The sequence below is a fragment of the Anomalospiza imberbis genome, chromosome 14 (genome assembly GCF_031753505.1).
Source record: "Anomalospiza imberbis isolate Cuckoo-Finch-1a 21T00152 chromosome 14, ASM3175350v1, whole genome shotgun sequence".
Lineage (NCBI taxonomy): Eukaryota > Metazoa > Chordata > Aves > Passeriformes > Viduidae > Anomalospiza > Anomalospiza imberbis.
The window spans coordinates 18,419,217-18,443,942 of NC_089694.1; the positions used below are offsets into that span (position 1 = coordinate 18,419,217).

At 51.7% G+C, this 24,726-nt stretch overlaps 1 protein-coding gene across 2 annotated transcripts in view; it reads left to right on the plus strand.

The window, feature by feature from the left end:
- Positions 1-24,726, plus strand: part of LOC137482710 (gamma-aminobutyric acid receptor subunit alpha-3-like) — a 107,380-nt gene that overhangs the window by 23,227 nt on the left and 59,427 nt on the right. Inside the window, exon 1 of one of the 2 annotated variants that reach the window (XM_068205238.1) lies at positions 16,356-16,451. The exons of the other annotated variant lie outside the window; for it this stretch is intronic. The gene's annotated coding sequence lies outside the window, so the exon portion shown is untranslated. Of the gene's footprint in view, positions 1-16,355; positions 16,452-24,726 lie in introns of those variants that run through there. 2 annotated transcript variants of the gene reach the window in all.

Consider the following 24,726-nt stretch of genomic DNA (forward strand, 5'->3'; position numbering starts at 1 on the left):
ACACGGGGGACACAGGGGACAGCGAGCCCGGCACGGACTGCCCTGCCCTGGGGGACACAGGGGACAGCGAGCCCGGCACGGACTGCCCTGCCCTGGGGGACACGGGGGGACACAGGGGACAGCGAGCCCGGCACGGACTGCCCTGCCCTGGGGGACACGGGGGACACAGGGGACAGCGAGCCCGGCACGGACTGCCCTGCCCTGGGGGACACGGGGGACAGCGAGCCCGGCACGGACTGCCCTGCCCTGGGGGACACAGGGGGACACAGGGGACAGCGAGCCCGGCACAGCGAGCCCCTGCCCAGCCCTGTCCTGTCCTGTCCTGGTGGCACCGGGCACAGCAGCGCCGGCCGGGACACGGGCGGGATTGTCCCGCTCTGCTCTCACCTCGCATGCTGGGGCAGGTTTGGGTGCCGCAGTGTAAGAGGGATCTAAAGCTGTTAGCACCCAAGGGAGGCTGCAGGGTGCTGAGGGGTCTGGAGATGCTGAAGTGCCTGTGTCTGTTCAGCCATCAGAAGGCCAGCCCTCAGAAGCTTCTCCTGTCCCCCTTCCTCGCAGGGGACAGTACCAGCCTCTGCTCACTGGTGACTCGTCACAGGACCCGAGGGAACGGCTGAAGTTGTGTCAGGGGAGGTTTAGTTGCATCTTAGGGACAGGTTCTTCCCCCAGAGGGTGGTCGGGCTCTGGAGCAGGCTCCCAGGGCAGTGGTCACAGCAGCAGCCGGACAGAGCTCACGGAGCGTTTGGCCAATGCTCTGGGGCACAGGGTGGGACGCTTGGGCTGTCCTGGGCAGGGCCCGGAGCTGGACTTTGCTCCTTGTGTGTCCCTTCCAACTCAGGATGTTCTGTGAGAGGCTTGGGGTGCCGGGGCTGGTCAGAGCCAGGTGGCAGCAGTGCCTGTCGGGGCCAGCCCAGTCTGGATGTGGCTCCTCCGCTGGGCCCCTCTGGGACAGCAGCCCGGGCTCGGGGCTGGCCTGGGCTGGGCACTGCACAAAGATTTTTCTCTCCGGAGCCGTTGACTCCAGGCTCACATTGATTTCCATTTGAGTCAGGCACTGCCTAAAAGGCCCAGAGGGAGCTTGCACAGCATCTGTATTGCTACAGCTTCCAGAGTGAGCCTTGCCAAGGCTCTCAGGATGTGAATAGCTGAGGGAATCCCTCTGCAAGCTCTCTCTCAGGGATGCCTTTCTAGGTCTCCTGACACAGGGTGTTCTACTGATTATCAGTGCCAGAGCAAAGAGGTCCAGCCCTGCACAGCCCAACACCTTCCCAGGTGTGGTTTCACTTCCCATGGCAATGCAGGAAAATGTGTAGCTGTTCTCATCACAGAGCCATGGAATTGCTTGGTTTGGCAGGGACTTTAAAGATCATCTCATTCCACCCTCTGCAATGGGCAGGGGCACCTCCCACTATCCCAGGTTGCTCCCAGCCTCGTACAACCTTGAACACTTGCAGGGATGGAGCAGCCACAGCTTCTCTGGGCAACCTGTTCTAGTGCCTCACCACCCTCACAATAAAGAATATTTTCCTAATATCCAATCTAAACCTGCTCTCTCTCAGTTTGAATCCGTTCTCCCTTGTCCTGTCACTCTATCCCCTGGAAATTGTCTCTCTCCATGTTTCCTGTCGCTCCTTCAGGTACTGGAAGGTCACAATGACGTCACCCCAAAGCTTCTCCTCTCCAGGTGAACAATCCCAGCTCTCCCAGCCTTTCCTCCCAGAGAGCTGCTCCATCCCTCTGATCACCCTGGTGCCTCCTCTGGACTGGTTCCAGCAGCTCCAGCTCCTCCCTGTGCTGGGATCACAGGGCTGAAGGCAGCTCTGCAGGTGAGGTCTCACCAGAAGATGTTACAGCAGCAGGGACTGTCACCTCCCAGCACCTGAGCACCTTCCCAGGTGTGCAATCCCACTGTAAAGCACCTCTCGTGGATTTAGGGTGTTCCTTAGACCCATCCTTACAGCCAGGGCTGGGGCTGGTCCTTGTTCTGCACCAGTTAGTGCTCAGCTCCCAGGGCTCTGAGGTTTGCCTTTGCGGTTTCTTTACTTTGCAAACTGGTTGCTATTGTCAGCCCAGATTCAAAAAAGTATCTTTAACAGCAAGTTAAACCCTCTTCTTTTTTTTTTTTTTTTTTTTTTTTTTTTTTTTTTTTTTTTTTTTCCCATGAGTAATGTCTTAGCACAAGAGTTGAACCTGGTCCAAATGGGTGGTTTCTCATCCATTTTCACATAAAGCTTTTTTTGTTCTGGTTTATTTTTTTTAACCTTCTGATGTGAAGACTTACCAGGCCTTTCCACCTCCCTCAAAGTGATGAAAACCCCTCATTGCTTTTCAGGCTGGTAAAATGGGAGTGAAGAAAGGGACTAAGGCAGTAACTACTTGCTCAAATATTCTGACTTCTTTGTCATGCAGGTGAAAATAGAAGGATAAAAAGGAGAAAAGAGCTCAAAGAGATTGTTCTGTTTCCTCTGAAGAATTTATCTTTTAGATTGCTGGTCTGGCTTGTAGAGAGCTTAAAGTGAATACATAAGGCCTCACAGAAAAAAATGCAGTTTTTTCAAAAGTTTCATTTTGCATTTTTAAAGTAAAAATTTTTGGGTTTTTTTTGGAGGAAAGGTCAAAATCCAGTGGAACAGGAGACAAAATACTGGAAAACAAAAGTGTCTGGGGCAAAGAGCTCTGAAGATGGGGCATAAAGAATCAAACCAAACTACCTGAGGATGATTGGGATGGAAAACAATCTGCCTGCAGGAGCCTCAGGTGGGAAGGACTAAATTCCCTGAGGAAACAAGTGGCCCAGGGAGCCTTTGCTGTGCTCCCTGGGCTGCCAGGCACCAAGTGCCATGTCCAGAGCAGAGGCCACCCAAATGCTGCTCGGTGACCACACGTGTGGCTGTTCCACACTCCCCATCAAGAACATCACATGGAATGCAGAATATGAAATCCACATGAGGAATCCTTTCCTGGCCAGCAGCAGTTGGCCATCCCCAGCTGTTCCAGATGTGTTTGCTGTGGGCTGGAGGCCAAGGACAGCTGGCTGCTGCTCTGCCAGGCTCAAGCCGCAGCTGCAAAATCCAAGCCAGGCAAAGGCATCAGATGGCTGAGAATTCCTCCCCAGAGCCTGTGGTGAGACCTCATTGGCGTGGCAGCCTAGGAGGGGTGAGCAGAGCTTGCTGGGTGTGCTTTTAATGGTTTTTAAATGTCTGGAGTCTGCTTTCCTAGAACTTTTGGGATGTCAGCCCTGCTTTCGTACGCGTGCCTTTCCACCTTTTTATTTGCTCACTGTTCCTCGCCCCTGACCTCTACACTCTGGATATCTTTTCTTTTACAGCCAAGGGGTTTAGAGTAATGAAGTACTGGCTCTTTGATCAGCCTTTTCAGGAGGTTGTACTTCCTTGTCAGCAGCTGAGCTTTTTTGCAAACCTGGTATTCTCTACCTTATTTTCATTAGTATTTTAGGCCTAAATTTTTTCTTGTTAGTTTTTTTTTTTTGCTTTTGTTTTCCTGCGGTGTTTTTGTTTGTGCTTTTTTAATTTGCTTGGGTGGTTTGTTTTTTTGTTTTCTTTTTTTTTCCCCTACCTTAATTTTTAACCTTCTGCTCTTTGCCAAGCTTTTCTCTGCTATGCATCCTGATGTTACTGAAACGTTTTAGCAGTGAAGCCTGAAGTTCAGGGAGATGAAAATTGAATCTGCCTCTCTTACCTTACCCCACCCCTCGCTGTGCATATGCATCAATACAGCCCAATTATGTGACCCCCACTGCTCCTCTCTCCAGCACCTCTGCCTCCCCGAGCACTTGCATTCAATGTGGCTTTTAGGGTTTTTTCTCTTCCCTATTGTACAGTCTGCTCCTTTGCTCGGTAGTACTCATCACCATTGTATTAGAGTGCTTCACACATGGTAATGAATTTAATTTCACACCACCACTACTGGAAGACAGGTTATTTTTAGCCTCTCTTTAAATTTGTGAGAATTGACATGCAGAGCTTCAAGCAGGAGAGCACTGGATGCTTTTGGCTGTCAAGCTGGAGATCTCTGGTGTTGTGATTTTGGAATGCTTAACCCCAGAGGGTTCTCTGCAGGGCAGCTGCCCCTGAGCAAGAGTAAGGGGTGCCTATCACACCTGTAAGTCAGACCCAGGATGTCTCTTATACCTCTGGGAACCAAAGCAAGTGGCTCCCTATGGCAACTTGGGATCTAATACTTCTGTAAGAGCCCGAGGCAGCAGCTGCTCCCACAATGTGCCCTCCCAGGAGGAGCATCCCCTGTCTTCCTGCAGCTTCATGGCTGGCTGCTGTTTGTCCCTCATTACCAGCTCCACACAGCAGCTCCCTGTAAACAGGAGCTGCTGCTCCTGCACTGTGCTAATTCCTTCTGGGACATACATCTGGCTGGCTGGGAGAGCGGGAGGTGCGCTGGGCAGGTAACGGGATTCTGTAATTAAACACTGGTAATTTGCTGCTCTTCTATCTGTGGGTGAGGGCACGGGGGCTGCTCTGAATGCTGGCACTCCTGATTGTAGTGCTTGACTCCCTGACCTCGTGGATATTGCTTCTGGAGAGGCTTCACAGGCTGTTGGCAGCAAACACTTGTGGCCATCGCAGTGTTTATGGGCTCTGGTCCCCTCTCCACGTGCCCTGGCTGCTCTTTATGACCCAAAATCCTGTGTTTTCGGCCCAGCATTTGACCAGTGTGGCCTTGTCTGAGCTGTTCCTATCTCCCTCACCAATCCCAAAATCCCTGCCTCGCAGGTAGAGCTGTCAGCCACTGAACTCCTTCTTGTCCTTCTCAATTATTCCAGGTCTTCCCACCCCTCCAAATACCTTCCTCAGCTTTCTCTGTCAACTCCAAGGAGACCCTGCTCCCATCACAGCTGGAGAAGCTGAGCTCAGTTTACAGCTGCCACCAAATAGCAGCAGCCTCTTGGCACAAAGGTGCTGGAGAATAAATCCTAAAGGAAGAGTGAGCTCTGCACTCAGGACCTACCAGGTGGAATACTGAGTGTATTCCACCCAAACCAGATTTACTCCTGCTGTGGGTGTTCAGTGAGTGCTTTTTGAAGGGCACTCGGGTTGCTCCAGGGCTGAGTGGAGTCCAGTTCCCTGCAGCAGGATGGGAAATGTATGTTCCTTTGTCCCTGGCATTTCTGCTCCTGGTAATAGTGATGTTGGCCAACACTCTATCAGGGCTAATGATATGGACTTCAGGCGATGCCATGTGATCCTTTTCCTCGTGGGTCCATGCTCGGGTTGGCTCGGCAGCACAGCCACAGAGCTCGGATGTCAGCGAGGGATGGGAGAGCAGTGCAAGTGAAAAGGAAGGTGGCAATTCCTGCTGGAATATGTGACTAATTGCTGTGCTTTGAATCCAGGGGATTTGAGAAATGTCTGTACAGAGGCTGATTAATTAGTGGTGATGTCATTCTGCTGGCAATCCCAGGGCAGGCCAGCTGAAACATCACCTTTGGATGTAGATATAATCCTCAACAGAGTGCTCTGCATTGGAGTGCATAATGTGGAGCTGCTTTAAGACAGCCACAGGGAAGCTGAAAATGCTGCCCCTGTCAGGGCAGGCAGAGGGAGTTTGCCCTTTTGTTTTGCAGTTTGACTGAGGAGCTGAGTCCGTGCCTGTCTGCGGATGATTGCTTGGACTTCCTGAGTCCTGGAGATGTTGTAGCTTCATCAGTGTACCCTGCTGCTCAGCAAAAGCTTTCCTGTAGCATGCTCCTCCCTGGCTTCTTTGGCATCTGGAGACTCCTTTACTAAAGCCCTACACACTCAAAAATCAGGAAGGGGTGAAATGTTGCAGTTATATTGTGTTGGGCTGAATGCAGGGCTGCCTCGCTGAACTTTATTGCCATGTCCTGCAGAAAAAAGCTTGAATTTGGATGAATCTTTGCAGGGTGACAAAATGGCACTTTGGTAAAAGCTTTCTCATATGGGAACAAAGCTTCCACCATTCCCTCCTAATAGTGTCAAAGTAAAACACGTGGGAGGGCTTCTCTTCCTGCAATGGTCTGCCAAAGCCTTTTCTGCCTGGGGGTTGCTTTGGCTTTGTGTGGAAAAAGGTAGAAATAAGCAGAGGACTTCTGGGGCTGTTGGGGTGAAGTAGAGGCAAACCTCCTCCTTCCCCCACAGCTTCTCTTCAGTGTCTTTTCATAGGTTCTGCTTTCTTCCCACTTGATTTTTTTTCCCCTCCTCTTTATATAATTTTTTTTTTTCAATTTTGTTGTTGGCAGCTCCTCTGTTTCAGATCCTCTTCAAACTTAATTAATGTGCTGCTTATTCCCTCTTCCAGATCGGTAATTATTATATTTAATAAGACCAGATCTAGTCCTGATCTGTGCATTACCTCCTGCTATCCCAACCCTTTCCAGCTTGCCAGGATGTTACAGCTCACAGCAATGCAGCAGCACATCAGTCCATGCAAAAAGGTCAGAGGGGCTTCCTTGGCAAATAAAGAGCAAAAAAAAATCAGACCTAGGGAAACCCAGCTTGTGTTGTTAAACAGAAGATGGAAAGTGAAGATACTGGAGTGTTTCTTTTCCTGCCACGGCTCCTGACACATTGGATGGATGCAGATTTGCAAATCCACAGAGCAAGGTCCCTTCTGCTGCTCCTGGCAGAACACGTGAGCCTGCTCCCCCTGTGGAACGGGACTGTGGGCTCCTGGAATTTAGCAGAGCTCTTTCTTTTCTCTCTGCCTTCCTAATTATCATCTCTGCATCTGCTAATTGTCAGGTTTTCATCAAATCTTGGCAGTTTGCGTGCAGAGAAATTTCCACTTATGGAAGAGGTGGAAAAACCCCTCCCTGTCCTACTGACAAGCTCTGTCTGGGGCCCTTTGAGGACCTTGGAGATGTTCCACATCACCAAACACCGCCTCCACCGCCTCCTCCACCTCCTCCAGACCAGGGAAGATTTCTGGGGGTTGCACAGCTAATGCCTAATGCTTCCCACTGATCTTTTGTTAAGAAAAGTAACAAAGTAGCCTGATTAACTGGGATTGAAGGAATTAAGCCCATGTTTGTGGAGATAGTGATCAATGAGGTCCCTTTTAACACACTTGTTACTCTGGGCTTCCTTTGATTGGCATTTCAGGAGCTACACACCATAAATTACCTTGATGGATTCCCCTGTGCACCTGAATTTAAAAGAGATGAGGCAGAGGGTTATTTTAGTTAATATTCCAGTGTGTGACTTGCCAGGTGTTGTGCAGCTTCTGCTTTGACTCATAACCTCTGTTCTTTCACTTCTCAAGTCCTGTCCCACAGAAATAGCACTGCAGCTGCCCTTGAAGCTGCCTCTGGGCTTTCTGGAGCTCACAGATTCCCTGACCCAAGAGTCCTTTCTGCCTGGACCATTCCTTAAACAGTTTGTGCCTTGAGGAGGGAGCAAGTGCTGTGAGGCCGAGGCAGATTAATTACTGGCACAAACTCTTGGCAGGACCTAGCAGCTACTCCCAGGTGACCAGCTGGGGCTGCTGGCATGGAGAATTAGCTAAAGCAGTGTTCCTGGTGCATGTGGGTCCATGGGAGAAATGTTGGTGCCCCCCACTGCAGCCCATTAGCTCAGTGAAGTGAGAGGCTGCCTTCCTTGGATTAGAAAGCACTTGAGGATGTCATTTACTCAGGCAGATTTCCCAGCTGACTGAGCATTCTTATTCCACTAATTACAAATCAAGAGGGTGGTGTGTGCATCGGCTCCCAGTCAGGAGGAGCTCTCCTCCCTAATGGTGGGGCTGGCTGGACTGGGGCGAGCAGAAAGGATCCTGACCATGATTATCCTGTCCCCTCCTATCAGCTGGAACAAAGTGAAGCTCACTCTGGTAAATCCTGCAAAGTTGGGTGCTCAGATGCTGCAGCCTGGTGCTCTCTACATTGCTGGGCCCAAGTCCAGCAGGTGAAGGCAGGTGAATTCTGCATAATGAATGCAGATGAATTCTGTCAGCACTGGGGCTCACTCAGAGCCAGGACCCCCCTCATTCTGGCTGCTGCTGTGGAGTCACCAGAATAGCCCAGCAGCTCACATGAAGGAAACAGCTAACCTGAATCTTTGGTAGCTTTTGACCAACGTTGTCTTATTCAAACTGTTCTCAGCTGGTGTGGGAAGGAGAAGAAGACAGAGGAAAAGCTGCTGGTTTGAGTTTCCCAGCACTGAACGCCGGTGGGCTTTGGGATGTGGAGTGGAAACCACACAGCCCAATCAGCTTCAGGGCTTCCTGCTGTGTAGGGCTGTTCTGGATCACACAGCTTGGCCTCTTGTGAGTATTGCTGGTTTGGGGGAAGTTACAGCCTCTCTTTTCTCATTTTGAGTGTCCCTGGGTCTGTGATTTCCACCTTGGCTGAGGCAGGCTGCATTTCCAGAGGCTCATGTCCCGCTGCCAGGCACGGAGAGCAGCAGAACATCTGCCTGTGTCCGTGCCCTGTGGCACTTCCTCCCGTGCAGAGCTTTTCTGCTCCTCCGTGAGCCTTCCTGTCACCAAAAGCACAACTCCCTGGCTGTTTGCCTGCGACCTGTTTACACCAAACACCCCATCCTGAAGCAGGCAGGCCCTGGGAGAGGCTGACAATCAGCTGGACATGTGTAGTCACAGCCCCAGCTGGAGCCTCCAAAGCTCTGTGCCAGGGAGGAGCTCCAGCCGCCACCCTGGCACCACAGCCCCGTGCCTGCCTCGCTGCTGGCCCAGTTCTGGCAGCAAACTGCTGCTGGGGTGTCTAATGCACGTGACTGAGTGTGTTCCAGAGACTGGGGTCTCCACCAGCCTTGGGGAGGTTAGGGAAGGCCAGGAGCTGGACTGATGGCTAAGCCAGTCCCCCAGCCCCAGCTGTGCAGATGGTGCAGCAGGAGGAGCTGTGGGCATAACAGGAGAGTCCTGGGGCTCTGAACTGCTCCTCTTTTGTGCCTTTCTGCCAGGACAAGGCTAACACACAAACCATTTGTGAGAGTGATGCCTTAAGCTTTAGCTTTTATATTTTTCAGGTCCTGTACTGCATTAGTGTGAGGCTCTGAGCTCCATACAGAGAGTTGGTAAGCTCTCTTCACAGTTTGGTCAGACAAAACAATCCTTCCAGGCCTGAGAGGCAAGGCCACCATCACAGCCTCAGGCTGAGAAGTATAAACAAAAGTAAATTGGGGGGAAGCAAACTGAGGCAATGTGACTCCATTACCCGAAGCTGTAACTGGAGAATGAACCTCTGATGTGCAAACAGACCAAACTCACATCTGCCCAAAAAAACTCCTGACCATCGTGCATCTTGGGTGTAGCCTCTGCCAGGCTCCTGCACTGCCCAAGGTGAACCTGTTAAAGGCCTTTAATAAATGCTCACTTGATTATTTTAACTCTGTCTGGCCTCTCTGCTCTAGGTAGCTATCCCAGGCATCAAGAAGTTCCTCCTTTCATTAACCACTGAGCTGCTGGGTCAGCCTCAGCTTCCATGAGGGTGGCTCCAGCAGCCAGGGCTTGGAGTGGCCTGGCCCTTGCAGGCACCTTAATACCATGAAAGGCTCTTATTACCTGTGTCTCTGCTGGTTTTCTTCAGCTAATTAGAGCTGATAAAACCCACTCACTGTTAGGCATTGCCTCAGCCTTCCTGTGCTCCCTTCACCGAGCATGACAACACCTGAATCCTTCCAGGGACCACGGCACAGGCAGCGTGGTGACATTTAGAGCTCTTGTTAAAGGAGCAGGTTCAGCTGAGGTCTTTGGGAATCTTCTGCTCTGCTGCTGACAGGCTCTATCCACAACCACAGTGCATGGGTGACTCTCCTGCTTGACAGAGAGGAGTCTGAGATGGCTGTTTTGACAGAAATACCCTCCAAGTCCAGATGTGGTAGGTCCTGAGTGCACCAGAGTTCACTCCTCCCTGGGGATTTATTATCCTAAAGGCCTTTGCACCCGAAGCTCAGCAGCATCTTTGTGCCAGAAGGCTGCTGATGTAAACTGAGCTCAGTTTATCAAGCTGTGATGAGACCACGGTCTCCTCTGAGTTGCCAAAGAGAGATGAGGAGAGTATTTGGAATGAAGACCTGGTATCACATATTGCATGAAACACGAACAGAGGGCATTTTCCAAACGCTTCAGCTGGCGTTGTCAACCCCAGCAATTTTTAGTGTGAACCTCCTGATATCTGGCCCTGTTTCAAGTTCTAGGTTTTGGCTCCCTGCCACTCGATTCCTTCTGAATAAAAATTGAGTTCACAGCTTTTTGGGTGCAGAGAAAAACTCAGCAGGACCCTGGATCAGAAAAAAAACCAAGCACAAACAGGGACTCTCAAAGCCAGCCTTCGTAAGCGCTTGATTTAGGTGTTAGGTATCTAAATTGTTTAAGAATATTTGGAGTTGACAAGCATGTGCAACGTTAGGAATAGAAATGCTGAGGCATCGAAAACCTTATGACTCCACAGGGGGATCTTTGAACTGATGCTGCTGTTGTAGCTGCAGAACAGAAAACGGGGAGTATGTGAACAGGTCTTTCTCTCCAGGTTTATTTTTGCTCTTGCCAAGAGACTGCAGGACAAATACAGTCTCTTTCTGGCCCATTAGCTTTTATGAATTTGTTCCACTGCCAGCACATAGCTTTTGAATTTCGTGACTGTTCCCCCTGCTAGAAGAGCTCTGGTACTTCTGCATGGAGTTGGACCTGGCTTCTGGAAATTTGGATGGCATGTTTTGTCATAGAAACGAGACTCCAGCTCCCTGCTTTACCAGGATCTGCCTAGACACAGCCCTTGAGCTCTGCAGTGCCTCGCAGGAAGGGATTTTTAGCTCTGTGAGATGTTGTCTGGGTATGCATGTTGACCATCTGTGTGAAATGAGGATTTACAGCCATCCTAATGGTCATTGCTGGGTTTCCTTGGGCATGTCTAAGCTATTGGTAAACCCTCCTCTAAGGCAACAAAGATTGTGGTCTTGTGTAGAAACACTGCAGGATTATATCCTCAGGATATATATCAGTAGATACATTGATCAGTTCCTCTCAGGGAATGTGGAAAGGTGAGGAAAAAATATCTTTTCCACTAGTGCATGTTTGGTTGTGGATTGTGAGCGACCTCAGGTGGGCCACTGGATGGCTGTGCCTTAAGCCCATCACCTTCCCACCAGCACAGCCCTGCAGTGCCCCAGCTGCTTCTGAAAATGATCATTTTTCTCTCTCACTTTGCCAGGCTGCTCCTTCAGTTACCTGAACTTCTGATGGCAGGAGCCACCTTCGTATTTGTCTTGTCAGGGTTTAGTCCCAGCATTATCAGGTGCGTGGAATTTATGGATGAAGTGACAATCTGCATAACATGTGGGATGCAAAGCAAAAGCTCTCTCCATTTTCTGAGGTTTAGAGGGGGAGTTACAGCAGCAAGAACAGCTTTTGCTGTGTGTTTGAGAGGGTGAAAGGAGCATGTCCTGTAGCCCCTTCCCATGAGGAAAAGGTGTGTGGGAGAAGTCTGCTCTTGTGAGGACCAGCAGATTGTAGTCACCTGCTTCGAGCTGTGCTGGGCTAAAACAGCTCTTGAGAGAGCACAGCATTTTAGGTGGCTTTCGTCCCCTCAGGGCAGGCTTTGTAGGCTTCACCGTGGACATGGAGGGGCAGCGGCTGCCCTCCCAAGGGGAAGGACGCAGTGCCTTTCTCCCTCAGCCCAGGGCTATCGTGGGATTTGTCCCTGCGCTCTGCTCCCTGCCCAAAGGCAGCAGAGCTCCAGCTCCGCACTGGTTCGTATGGATGGCTCTGAACCACCAGCTTTTGGATGCTGCCTCTTCGGATGGATGTTAGACTTGCTTGAGGGGTGAGAATGTGGTGCCACAGAAGGCAAACAGCAGCCCCAGCTGGGAGGCTGGGACAGTGGCACCAGGGCGAGCCGTGACCCCGCGTCCGACCGAGGAGGGAGGCGGGTGGCTGATTTATGGCACAGAGGAGCCGGGGGTCTCTCCGAGTGGAGCTGGAGGCGAGTTGCCATGGAGATGGGCTAATAAAGCACCGCAGCAGCGGCTCTGACGCTGCTCCGGTTGCAAAGAGCAGGCGGGTGGGGAGAAGGGGCAGCTGCCATGTGGGGATGGAGAGACAGAAGGTGACACCAGGAAAGTTTGGTCTGTAAGGCTGTCGAGCTGTCCCCGGGTGCTTTAAGAGTAGAAGGGAATGGGAGAAAAGAGCCCTCCTCTCCCAGCTCTTTGGGAAGCAGGACATCATCATGGTGCTCCTTGGCAGTGAGTGACCAGCAGCTTCCAGGGAAAGGCAGGGTATCTTTGTTCTGGCCACCTGTGTGCAGGCTGGCTGCTTTCCCTGGCAGCAGGAGAGAGCTCCGAAGTGGATGTCAGCTTGCAGGGACCCCCTCACACAGGACTGGCACAAAGGACTCCGCTGTGCCCAGCACTGGGTCCTGTTTTCTCCACACGCCAGCTGCTCCATGCCAAGGAGAGTGCCTGAACCCCAGCAGGACGTTTGTAACTGCAGTGCCCATCCTGTGCTGACGCTCTTTCGTCCTTGGAGTGGCTCTGTGCCTCCCAGTGGCCCTGTGGGAGGTGTTACTGGGACTTGTCCCTCCCAGCACGCTGCCCTCCTGCCTCTCAGTGCCAGGGAAGGTCAGCTGTGCCCTGGCTCAGCCCTTCCCTGCAAAGAACTGCAGCCAGTTTCCTCGGATGCTGGCTTTGGGTGGAGGGTGGGAAGAATGGGGGTGGCCTGGACTCGCCCCCAAGAGCTGTGTGTGCTGGAGGTTGCTGCACATCCCTAAGCTCTTGCTCCAACCTCCACCTGCAGAATGGACCCTCCTGCTTGGCTGTTGAAGGGCTCATATCTGCAATTCCATTCTGTTCAAGGGCATTGCAGCATGGACCTAAAAGCAAGCAGACTTTTATTCTGGCTTGTTGAGCAGGCTGATGGGAGGGAAAGGCTTTGCTAATTATTAGCAAGGTATTCCCAGGCTGCTGTACTTCCATTTTGAGAGATTACTCTTCAATAATATGGTGACAGCCACATTTTAACCTTGATCACCATAAGAAAGGTTTTTCCTCAAAGCCATGAGCTCCTGGACTGTGCCAGAGTTCAGGGAGGTGTTCCAGCAGGTAAAGGCAGAGACAGGGAGGTTAGATAGTTTAAAAAAGAAATTAAAAGCCTTATGATGGAGAGATGCATTAAAAGATAATTGCTTACAGGTTTCACAAGATGTTTTTATGCCTCTTAAATTGATGAATGTATCCACAGAGACTGATACTCTTAATGGAGGGTTACCTTTACTTCTGAATAGAGCAGAGATCAAAGCAATTACAACTAGATATTGATAACACTACCCATACCCCCCAGAGAAAAGGTTGTCTAAAATTGGACTTCTTAAGCTACCTATTGCCTGCTTCCCTGGCCAAAGCCTCTTCTTTCCATCCTGACAGCATCCCCTGTTGTCCAAACCCCTCCTGTGCTACTGCTGGATAGCCCTTATGTCTTTAATTCCATCATCATGCACTGTCCAGATGGTGGGAGCACTCACTTCCCTTATGGGTCAGTTGTTTTTCAGCACTGGCTGGGATAATGGAAGATTTCCACAGCCTCCCTTGATGGCTCTGCAGGGCTAATAGGTGGGGTGAACAAATCATGAGGGACATGAAGATTTTTGGGATCTCTGGCACAGCCTCTCTACTCCAGGAGGGCTTTGACTGGTGGATATTTTGATTGATGGTTTGGCAGCTGGAAGCAGACCTTGCTGTGGTGCACAGGTGCCTGCTCTGCCAAGAACTTGCATGAGCGGATTATGGTGTGGATCAGCACATCTGGAGGGGCAGAAAGGGTTACAAGATGTACATCCACAGACATCCTAATTTGGGACATGTACCTTTCTTAGGTGCTGCACCCCTTGCTCTGCTCTCAGCAACTCACTGTTCATGTGGTGCTCTCTTTTCTGTCTGACTCCAATTAGTCTCTTCCCCACCTTTGTAAGAACCTGGTGTGTGCTGTGGCTGCAAGGGGAGTGATTCAGTGATTCAACTGGATTTTTAGATTCTTGGAAAAGCTCTTCCAATGAAGGGCCATACGCCCATGACTCGTTCCGGCTGCTGGCAGTGTCAGAGACTTCTGAGCACAGGAGACAGCGTTTGGTGAAGGCATCTCAGGGCAGAGTAAGAGATTTTGCTCCTGGGGAACTGTGTATGACTGTTGCTCATGGAAGAACAGGCCTCAAGAGAAGCATGGTTTTCATTGCCTCTGACTGTTGTTAGCAGCACTTAAATGTGTAAATCTTGGAATGTTCTTCAATACGAGCCATTTAAAATCCTGAGTCACTTCTGTCTCCGGATATGCCTGTCTCACTGATTCTGTTTCATGCCTCTTCTCAAATCCAAGGCAGCTCATGCCAGCAGCTGAATCAGTTTGGAAAAGAGGAAGAACAAGTATTAGGACGATTTCTGCTCTCAGCCTCAAGGCCATCAATGTCCTTGAGTAGGCCAGGTCCCCTGTCTGAGCGTGGTCATCCTGGTGTATTCTCCAGTGGAGCACCACCTCCCAGTGGGAAGATGGTGGGCCAGACCCTTGGGGCTGTTAGCTAAGGGAATGGCTGTGTCTTGGGACTCCCTCTGGGCTCTTCCCTGTTCCCTTGCCAACAGTCTTTCGTTCACAAGCATATAAATGAGGAACATAAGACGTGGCCTGGAGGAATCGTGGATGTAAGCAGGAATTCCATGTGATGAACTATGGCCAAATTGTGTTGCTTGCAGGCCTCTTCCTTAGCTGACCGTGCCCTGAGTAGGACACTGGATTAGCTGCTGTTCTCCTGAAATCTCTTCCTATTTGAGTTTTCCTATGATCCTATGATTCGTCCTAGTTTTGAAGACCAGCAAAAAGCTCCTCTGCTGGCGTGCACACACAGCTGTCTTCTTGAGTGATGCTTTATATTATGGCAGGAGGAATTCAATGCAGAAACAGACTTTTTTAAATGGCAACAGTCCTACACCATGTACTGGGTGCTGTCATTCTTGTGTGAACAGCCTAAGGACAATTAAAATGTTAGCTGTCCACACGAGATCTCTCAACTTAGGACTCTGCTGCTCAGACAAAATATTTTTCAGAGGACAGAAAATGACAACTTGAAGGTCTTGCTGCTACTGCAGAATTGTCCTGAGTATTTAATCTCCATTGTCTGGGGTTGGATGGGAAGTTGAGGGCTGGAGAAACTTATCTTGATTAGGGTTTGTGATGGTTCAGAGTTCCTGTAAGTGAGCCAAGTGTTGCAGTAACACTAAAGATGTTTCTTGCTCTGGTGTAAAACATGACAGCTTTGATTGTGGGGACAGTGACCAGTTTTTGTTCGAGATGTTGGTCTTCAGATCTTGTGAGCTCCTCTGGTCTTGCCTGTGGACCCTGCCCAGCAGAGGAAAGCAGAACTCTACTGGCATTTAACCTGCTGCTTACAGATACATCTGGATACATGGATTAGTAAAGACCATCCTCAGACCACAGGGAGATGAAATTTGGCTTTGAAAGAGAGATGAGGTTCTCTTCCTAATATCCAGGAATGTCATGATAAATACTCCTATCTCACCAAAGACGGGATGGCTGTGTTCTGCGGGGATGAGGTAGAACTGTGACTGCTCCTAACTTTCTCCTGGAAGCAAGAACTGGGTCATTTTCTAATACCTCAATGCAGAGAACTGACAGTTAAATTGGATTTAATCACCCATGCCTTGAGGGCCCTTGTCCTGAAGTATGTTTCCGTGTTATTTTAAGTATTCAGAACCAAGAGTATTTTCCAGAGGAGCTCTGGGGTGGTCAGCAGTGCCTGCAGTGATGCTCAGTTCACCCACCCCACAGCCTCAGAGGTGGAGGGCTGGGGCTGGTTCTGTACCTTGGAGTCAACTGCGGCTGAGCCTTGCGCTGCGTGCTGAGCAGGGAGAGCTCTGCAGGGACAATATATTTTGAGTGTGCCTCACTGACAGCTTTTGCCTTCCCAGCTTCGCTGCCGTGTGCCTCTGCAAAACCTCCCCGAGCCCAGCCGGCTCTGGCCAGCTCTTTTTCTGGGATCCCTGCATTTCCACACTGCTTCTGCCCTTGCCTTCGCTGCCTACTCCTTGCTGCATTTTAACCTCTCTTCCTCCTCTCCTCTTCCCCGCCTTTTTCCCCTCTGCCTATCGTTTTATTGCGATATAAACCTCGGCGATCCCAATTTGTGGGCCAAACTTCCCTGTCCCGGCGGGAGACCCGGGATTCGGCCAGGCCTGGCAGCGTGGAGGCAGCTTGGGGTTGCTGCCCACCTCCTCGCAGGAGCATCAGCGCCTCGAGGAGCTCCCCCCTTCAACAGGTAGGGAGCAGCCAGCCCTGCTCTGCACATCCTCCTGCGCCGAAAGGATGGCGGTGCTCTGAGGTCGGGGCTGGGCGGAGGACCCCGCAGCATCCATCGCTCGGGTAGGGGGCCCCAAACCGGGGCAAGAAACAGCGACCCATCCCCGCTGCCTACGCTGCGGGGCGGGCGGCTCGGCACAAAGCGGGTGGGTAAACCCTCCTCCGGGGCGCGGGGAGAAGGAGGAGGAGGAGGAGGAGGAAGGCGGGGGGATGCTGCTCCCCTCCCTCGCTCCCTCCCTCGCTCTCTCGCTCGCTCGCTCGCTGTCTGCCTCGCTCGCCGCGGCCGGAGCAGCGCGCAGGCGGCACTGGCAGCCCCGGCCGGGCGGCACGGCGGGCTGGGGCGCGGAGCCCTGCGCAGCGCTGCGGAGCCCGGCGGGCTCCGGCCGCCCCCCGAGCCCCCCGCCGGGGCAGCCGGCGCGCCGGTGAGTGCGGGCGGGTGGGCGGCGGGCGCGGCCCCGCTCCCCCGGGGCTCCCCGCGCATCCCCGGCGGGGGCGGACGCGGGGGGCAGCGCGGAGCCGGGCCGGGGATGGGATGGGGCTGCCGGGGGCCGCGCCGGCCCCCGGGTATTGTCTGGGGGTCGCGGACAATAGGCGGAGCGACGAGGGAAGGGGCGGGGGGGGGCTCGGCCGGGCGGCCGCGGAGCTCGGAGCATCCCTGCTCCCGCGGCAACTCCCGCGCGTGTCGGTCCGGAGCGGAGCCGTGCCCCGGTGCTCCCCGCCGGGCATCCAGCCCGCCCGGCTGGCACTGCTGGCTGGAGAGCGGGGAGAGCGGCTGCGGGGAGAAATGCCTGGAGGAGGACAATCCTGAACCCCCCTGGCTGGAGCCGGACGGGGAATGCAGGGGAAGGGCTGAGCGGGGAGAAGGGTGTAATAAAGCAAAGTCAAATTTCCCCCTGAATCCCGCAGCCAGGCCTAATGGGCACAGATGCTGTGTTGTGCTGGGGAGGGAAGGGAGTTTTGGGGGCTGCAGTTTCTGAGGCTGGTATGAGGGGAGAGGGGAAAGGAGCTCTAGGTCTTTTCTCCTTCTCCGAGAGTTACTAGGACTGAGATATGGATCATTAAAAAGGAATAGCTTAATGCAATTAAGTGGCAGACAGTCCCCACTGCAACACTTAGCCATTGTTCCTCACTCTGCCTTCTGCCAGAATGGTTCTCTCCTGGACAAGTGAAGTACAATTGAACAAATAGTTCATTTCCCTGGCCAATTGCATCTGTAGTGTCTCCCTCGAATCTGCTGCTGACTGGCTGCAAATGCAGCAGCATCCCCAGACAGCAGCAGAGAACCAGGACCCTCTGGTGAGATTCCCACTGCCGTGGGCTGGCAAGAGCAGCTCCCAGTGGCTGCTCACCCGAGTTGTTCTGATGGCAACAGCAGAGCAGGTTTGCTCCCTCACCTCTCCATCCCCTTAGTGCCCTTCTGGGGAGCGCAAAGAAGAAAACCAGCAGGTGCTGAGGCAGGACCAGTCCACAACTAGAAGATGCTACTTGTGGTTCAGGCAAGTCTTCTCCTTTCTGTAGTCTGCCTCTTAACTTTTTCCTTGCCCTGGAGGATGCGGGATTTTGAGGGGTTTTGAGGTGATGCTCTTTCCGTGGAGTTTGGCCAGCCTGCCCTTCAGCCTGTGCCCGTGGTGCCCGGGTGCCCCGCAGTGCACAGAGGCAGGAGTGCTGGAGCCTGACCCTGCTGCTCCTTTCCAAGAGAGCTCCGAGTGGCTGAAGGGATTGCGGCTGCACCTGGGCCCTTGGCACACGCTCGCCTGGAGGCTGCTGTGTCCTTTCCCCTGGAATCTCCTCCCGGTTCTCAGCGTGTAGCCAAACCCGGCGCGTGGGGAGGCACAGATGCATTGTCTGCACTGCTGCGAGACACCCTCGGCACAAGGGGACTGCTGCTTTTCCTCACTTTGGAGCTTCTTATCACAAGTCTGCATTATGGAGCTTTTCTCCTTCTGTTCTTTCTTCTTTCTTCTCCCTTTGTCTGTAGACTGCCACCTGTCCCACTTCACTCTCAGCTTCTCCTTTGCCTTTTCCTGCTTAATGTGTTCTTCCACCTCAGTTTTTTTTAATCTAAGTAGACCATGTCCTCTTCAGCCTGCTTCTCTCCACACTGGAGACAGAGCCCAGCCCCTCATCTCAGTCCGAGTATTCCTGCCAACTGTTTACAAAAAGTAGCACAATACCCAGGCTGAACACTGACATAATTACATACCCAGCCAGAGAGTGTAGTAAATAATCCAGCTTTTCAGGCTTTTGCCCAGTGGTGAGTCTTTTGCCATCTCCTGTGCCCATGGGCTAAATGTATTATACTTGGCTTGCATTCACTCATATTCTGGAAGCACGGAGTCAGCGCAGCCGTGTGTGGCATCAGAGTGGATGCACAGGGATGTACAGGATGTACAGGGATGCCTTGCACCATGCACACTCCCCGTGCCTGTGTGCATCGTGTGTCTCTGTCTGCTCCTGGGGCCAGGCTCTGACAGTCGTGCTGGGCTCCTGCGGGGCTGCCAGGGCAGGGAGGCTGCTGAGGTGTGGGGATTGTTCCATCGGCGAGGGCAAGATGGCTCTGGGGTGAAGGTCAAAAGCACCAGCAAAAAACCGTGGGGCTTGGTGCGCAGCGTTTGCATGGCTGGCCAGTTTTCCAGAGGTTGGTGGGTACATGGAATTGCAGATACACAGAACTGTGAATATTGTCAGCACAGTTGTATTTCCAGTTGTGATTGTGAGCCTGAGTCTGTCTGCAGTTGCTTTGATTGTGAGTCAGTCTGTCTGCAGTTGCAGTAGCTGTGAATCAGTGTCTGCCTGTAATTATGTGGGTGAATCAGTGTTGGCTTGTTACACTATGAGTGCAAACGGTTTCCCATAGCAGTTGTGGGTGTGAATCACTCTACAATCCCTCTGGATGTGTTTTTGAGTAGAGAGATGCAATACTTGGATTAATTTTGTTTTGATGAGGAAAAACTGTCAAGCGGCTTCTCATTTTGGAAAATTAAAGCTGGGTTGGGAGTTGGGCACAGACCTTATTCCTTCGTTACCAGCAGAACAACTTACAGAGGAAATCCACTTTAAGGCTTGCTCCCAAGATTTACATGTTGATCTAAACCTTTAATTTCTTTGCCTGGTGCATCTGCCTCCGAGTGTCTTCTTCTACTGGCGTCCCTTGCAGAGCTGCAGACAACACATTTGATAACCATCACGTGTGCCTCGTACCTTCTGTGTGTGGCAGATCCACAGGAAGGTTGTTTATGGCTCCTACAGTGCCTGTGTGTTTGCAGGGACAAGCCAGTGTGTGCCTCTTGGGTAGGCGAGCACAAACATTTCCATGGTCAGGAGTCGAGGACTGTGTGGTTCCTCCGCCGCCCGCCCCTCGCTGCGAGCCAGGGCTGTTTCTCTACGTAGGTGGCAAACAGCAAGTTGGATTCAGGTGGATGGAGGTGCTGCTGCCTGTTTCTTGGTCTCTGATTTCTCTAAAACGCTGTAGCAGCCTCTGGCCCTCAGCAGCATCTGTACAGCACCAGACAGCGCTGAACTAGAGGCAAGCTGGAGAAATCCGGGCGACCTCAGGTGATGGAAGCAGAGCACTGGGCTGTATCCAGGCTCCCAAAGGCAGCCTGGCCCTGTGCTGGCTGCTGCAGGTAGAGCTGGGAGCTGGCAGGGCTGGGCTGCTGGACTGGGTGTCGGCACACGGGCATCCCAGCGAGCTCATTTCAGAACAAAGGGATGCAAACAACATGGGAAGAGAAGGGATGGGAGACGGGGGTCTTGTGAAACACCACAGCGCCTTACTCAGCCGTTTCCAGGCTTCCAGATGAACTGTGGCTGCCCATTGCTGCCCCTGCCCTCAAATGAAAAGATGTTTTTGTTCCAAGGGACCCTCCTTTTTAGCTGGAGTGATTGAGAACTGAAGAAAACCCTCCCCATCAGGGACACAGGGCAGCGTGTGCCTCGCCTGTGTTTATTGCTGCTGCACTGAGTACTTGCTGGCTGCTGTCTCTGCGGAGAGAGCTTGGAGCTTTGCTCAAAGAAGCATTAGAGAGGCACAGCAGTGGTCACCAGAAGCCTGGTGTGCTCTCATAGGGTCAGGGACAGCTGGACAGAGCCCAGCCCGTGCAGGCTGGATGATTCTGCAATCCTTGAGGGGTGTTGAAGAACCTCTCCTGCTGCCTGGGACCTGTTTTGGAGAGCCTCCAGTGCAATGAGGAAGGGCTTTAATGAGCTTCTTGTGCTGTGCAAGTGCTCCTGAATTTGGGGGTAAATATGCAGGTGTTGTGAGGTCACCCAGAGCGCTGTGCTTGGCTGTGCTGCCGTGCAGGTGGGCAGATGGTGCTTGACACCACCAGGGTCTGGATCACCCTCTTCTTCCTGCACAGAAGTGCTTTGATCTGGGCTTTTGGGCTGAGGCTGCCTCTTCTTCCTAGTCTGATTTCCAGCTGGCTCCCAGCATCAGCTCCTCACTGCACAGCCCGCCCTGAGATACCTGACTTGACAAAAGATGTGCAGCTGCTGCAGGTCCTGGGGGCTGAGTGGGAGTGCCCTGCACCCCTCCAGCTGATGCCACTGGTGTCCATGCATGGCACGTGGGGATGCTGATCCAATGACACCACAGGTGGACAGCATCTTTGGGTGCAGTGCTGGGGCAAATTTGTCCTTTGGGCTGGTTTCTGAATGCTGTTTGCATGGTAAGACTATTGCTGAGTGAATCAGATGGTTCCCCTGGCTGTGCATCTTCCCAGGAGGCAGTAATTCGGGTGAGATACTCATGTGACTCTTACAAACATGCCCAGGTGGGTTTTTGGCCTCTTCTGCCTTCTTTTCTTTTCTGGTGCTTGCAGTATCCCCCTCTCTGGCCGTTCTCTCACATTTTTTTGCAATTTTATCTTTCAGTCTCCACCTCCAGAGTTCTGTGTCTCTCCCTTGTCAGCAGTAAGCCTGTGCTAATCACTCTTTCCTAGGAAGGCACTTCAGAATATTTAATGGTTTCTAGAATAAGGATTTCTGGGAAGATCAGGCTCAGTGTGCCAAGTCAGGAGATACCCAATGTTGGCATAGCTACTAGGGTACCTTGCTGATTTGGAAGTTTCCAGCACTTTTTTTGGCTCCCAAACCCACTTCAGTGGGAGCAGGGGCTGGAGCATATCGCTGTCATGAGGGAAGGAAGGAAGGAAGTTTTCCAATTCCTTGTTCACAGCACGTCCAACAGGAAGACTGTATTTCCCTGGAGTGCTGTTGTGCTACGATGCTCTGGAGATTGGACAGATTGTCTTGGAGAGGAGTGGGAATGTTTGTGAAGCCCTTAGGTGGGTGCTTATAAAGACACCTGCCAAATTCCATGTGTTGTGAACTTCAAGTATCACTGGATTCCAGCTGCAGGATGTCAGCAGGGCTCCTTAGGAAATCTGCATTGGATTCAGCTGTGGAGGTTACCAGCAACTGCACAATTAGTGCTGAGTGCATTTGCTAACTGTGCCATTAAGGAGTGAGCCGTGGACAGATGGAGGAAGCAAGAAGTGCAGGGCTGCTCTGCACACACACCATCCCTCCAGACTCCATCTTGCTCAGACACAGAGGAGAGCAGAAGCTCTGGGGAAGATGTTCTTTAACTTATATGGAAGAGGAGTCAGTCTAAAGAGTTGTACCACTCTTTCCTGAGCTTGAAAATGTTGGCATTCTGCACTTCTTTCTTCATGGACACTGTTCAGTTTTCCCTTCAGTAAGTCCTAGTAAGAGATTTGGTTTTTTTCCCTTCTTTGAGGCTGTTAACAACCAATTAACATTCCTAAACCCTCACTTGGTTACATGCAGTTAAATGCACGTTGCCTGCATCCTCCGCTTCCCGAGGATCAGGGATCCCTGCAGGTATTCAGATCAAGGCGTTCACTGATTCAGAGCTTTCCTGAGTGGGAAGTGACAGCTGAATAGCCTAGCACGAGGACAGCCCCAGCACGGCTGGAGGAGCTCCCGTGCTGCGTTTCTTAAGGCACTCTGGTGGGTGTTCCCATCCCTTCCCTGTGCACCGAGGGACCCCTTTGCCTGCTCTGACATCAGCACCCTCTCCAAGAGTTTCTCTTGTGTGCTAAATTCTGAGGAGCTCGGTTTCTGGGCTGTTGAAACCTCGAGAGTTGCTTTACAAACTGATTTTATTAGGGAGGCTGTGTGGCCAGTAGAAGCTGTTGGGCTTCTAAAGCACTTCCACCAGTTGGGTTCTTGTGTGTGCCTGTGGCTGGGCTTGCAAGAGCCCCAGGAAAGGGGAGAAGTGATGCTGAGAGCTGCTGTGCCACGGGAGCCACACTAGGATCTGGCTCTGGGGAGCTTTGGGTGATCCCCTGGACTGTCTGAATGGTGAAATGTCCTCTGCAAAAGCCTCCTTGTATTTTCCAACACATTTCCTGCTTGGCAGGAGGGTGATGAGCAGGGCTGGCTCTGCTTCTCAATCCATCTCCAAGTGTGAAGTAGCCACAGAACGAGGAAAACGCCCTTCAGCCTCTTCTGTCCAGCTTCCCAAGAAAAACACAATGCATGAACCAAAGGAAAGTGGCAGGAAACAGTGCCAAGCTGTTTTCCATGCTGTGTTGCCCTCCCCGAGTCCCTGAGTGCAGCCATAGCAAAGCCCCATTTTGGGGATGTCCTCAGTGTGAACAAACTGAGATGTGACTGGCAAAATGTCTGCTTGGGCAAGTAGTGAAAACAGATTTTGCTCCCAGTGCAGGTATGTAGAGCTGGTTCTGATGCTTCAAATGAGACTTAAGCACAAATTTGACTTAATTCGATCACCCCTGTTGTCCTTGGCTAGCATCTTCCTCATCAGAAGTATCCAAAGTAGGAAATTAACCTTCATCTCTGTATAATATTGAAGGAAAACTCTATAAACAAGGTTTGGTGAAAATGCAGCTGTTCTTGGCTCAGATAGGACACACCCACGTGGAAGGTGTTCTGGACTTTGTCACTGTTCCTGACCCTCCAAATTACCTTGTTCCTCCATTTTCTAGTGCTCTTTTTTTTTTAGCTTCACTTTTCCACTGTTGGTGCATAATCTGCCCCAACCATGGTTTCACCAAATCTGATAAAGATGGTCCCAAATGTTCTACAGGAGCCACAACAGTTCCTGCAGAGCCAGGAGGCACCTGCTGCAAATCCAGAGTGTCCTCATTTGTGTGGGGATCCCTGGTCAAAGTCTGCTGGCTGTGCAAATTCTGCCCAGACAAAGCATTTTTTGAAATCAGCAGCTGAATGGGAAAATGTTTATTTCAGTGAAAATTTTCAGTGGTGTTTTGGGGAGAGGAGAGGATAGACAGCAACGGTTCTTTTATTTTTTTTATAATTTTTTTTTTTTTTGCTTTTGGCTAGTATTTGAAATTGCCTTAGGAAAAAAAAATCAATTAAATACTATTGTATAATATGCAAGTTGAAATGAAATGAAAGGGAAAAGTTGAAAGGAAATCTGTTGAGAAGCTGCTTATTGAAGAAGTTCTGAATTTGCCTTGTAAGAAAAATCAACATTTTATCTGTCTTTGTCGTGATTTGGAACGAAGTCTCCCTGAAATGTTGGAATTTCCCACAGAACAGATGTTCAGCCAGTTAATTTGTGCTTCGTCAGCAAATACTTGAATTTCCAAGACTCTGTGTCCCTTCTCAGCTGGGAAGTGGGGAGAGCCAGAGGAGGCATCCCGAGTCAGAGCTTTTCTCACCAGAGCCATGGGTGTGTCCATGCCAGAGGCTCCTGCACCTCCTCTGGTGTGAGGATGAGCTTCCCTAGGGGGCATTCAGGTGGAATCCTGATTCATAAAGCCTGAGCACACTGTGCCTAAATTAATCTGTGCATTAATTTCTGCAAGGACTTCATGTGACTGATGGGGAGGAAGGTAAAGGTAGCTAGGGCCAAATGCTGGGTTGGTTGGTTGGTTTTTTTTCCCCTTGTGCCTGCTGTTAGTGAGTATCTTGCCAGAACAAAAGCTGAGGTGGGTGGTAAGGACTGGTGGTGTCTGGCTCTTACCTTCTGCCTGCCTGCAGCTCATGTGCTCCTAGAGCTAAAAAACAAGGATCAGGCACAGCCTCCAGGGAGACTGTAGGGCCCCATTGCTGTGGGGAGACCAGCTAAATGCAGAAATGTGATAAAACACGGCCCAGCCTGGCCTTGTGCTCTCCTCTTGCAGGGGCACGGGTAGCCAGGTGCACACTGAGGACATGTGTGATCTCCTGGTGTTTCCATGCTGCTGGGCTGAGCCCTCTGCACGGGATTTCTGCTGGGAGTTCTCCTCTCCCACATCCCTGTGCAGAAACCCCTGCTCCCTGGCAGCACCCAGATAGTTCCCCTGCCCCCTTCATCCCGAGCCAAAATTACCACCCAGCTGCTGAGGTTTGGCTGTGCAGCCAGCACCTCCTTCAGTGCTGGGGGGAGCTGCCCGAGGCTCTGCAGCGTTGAGTGGAGAAATC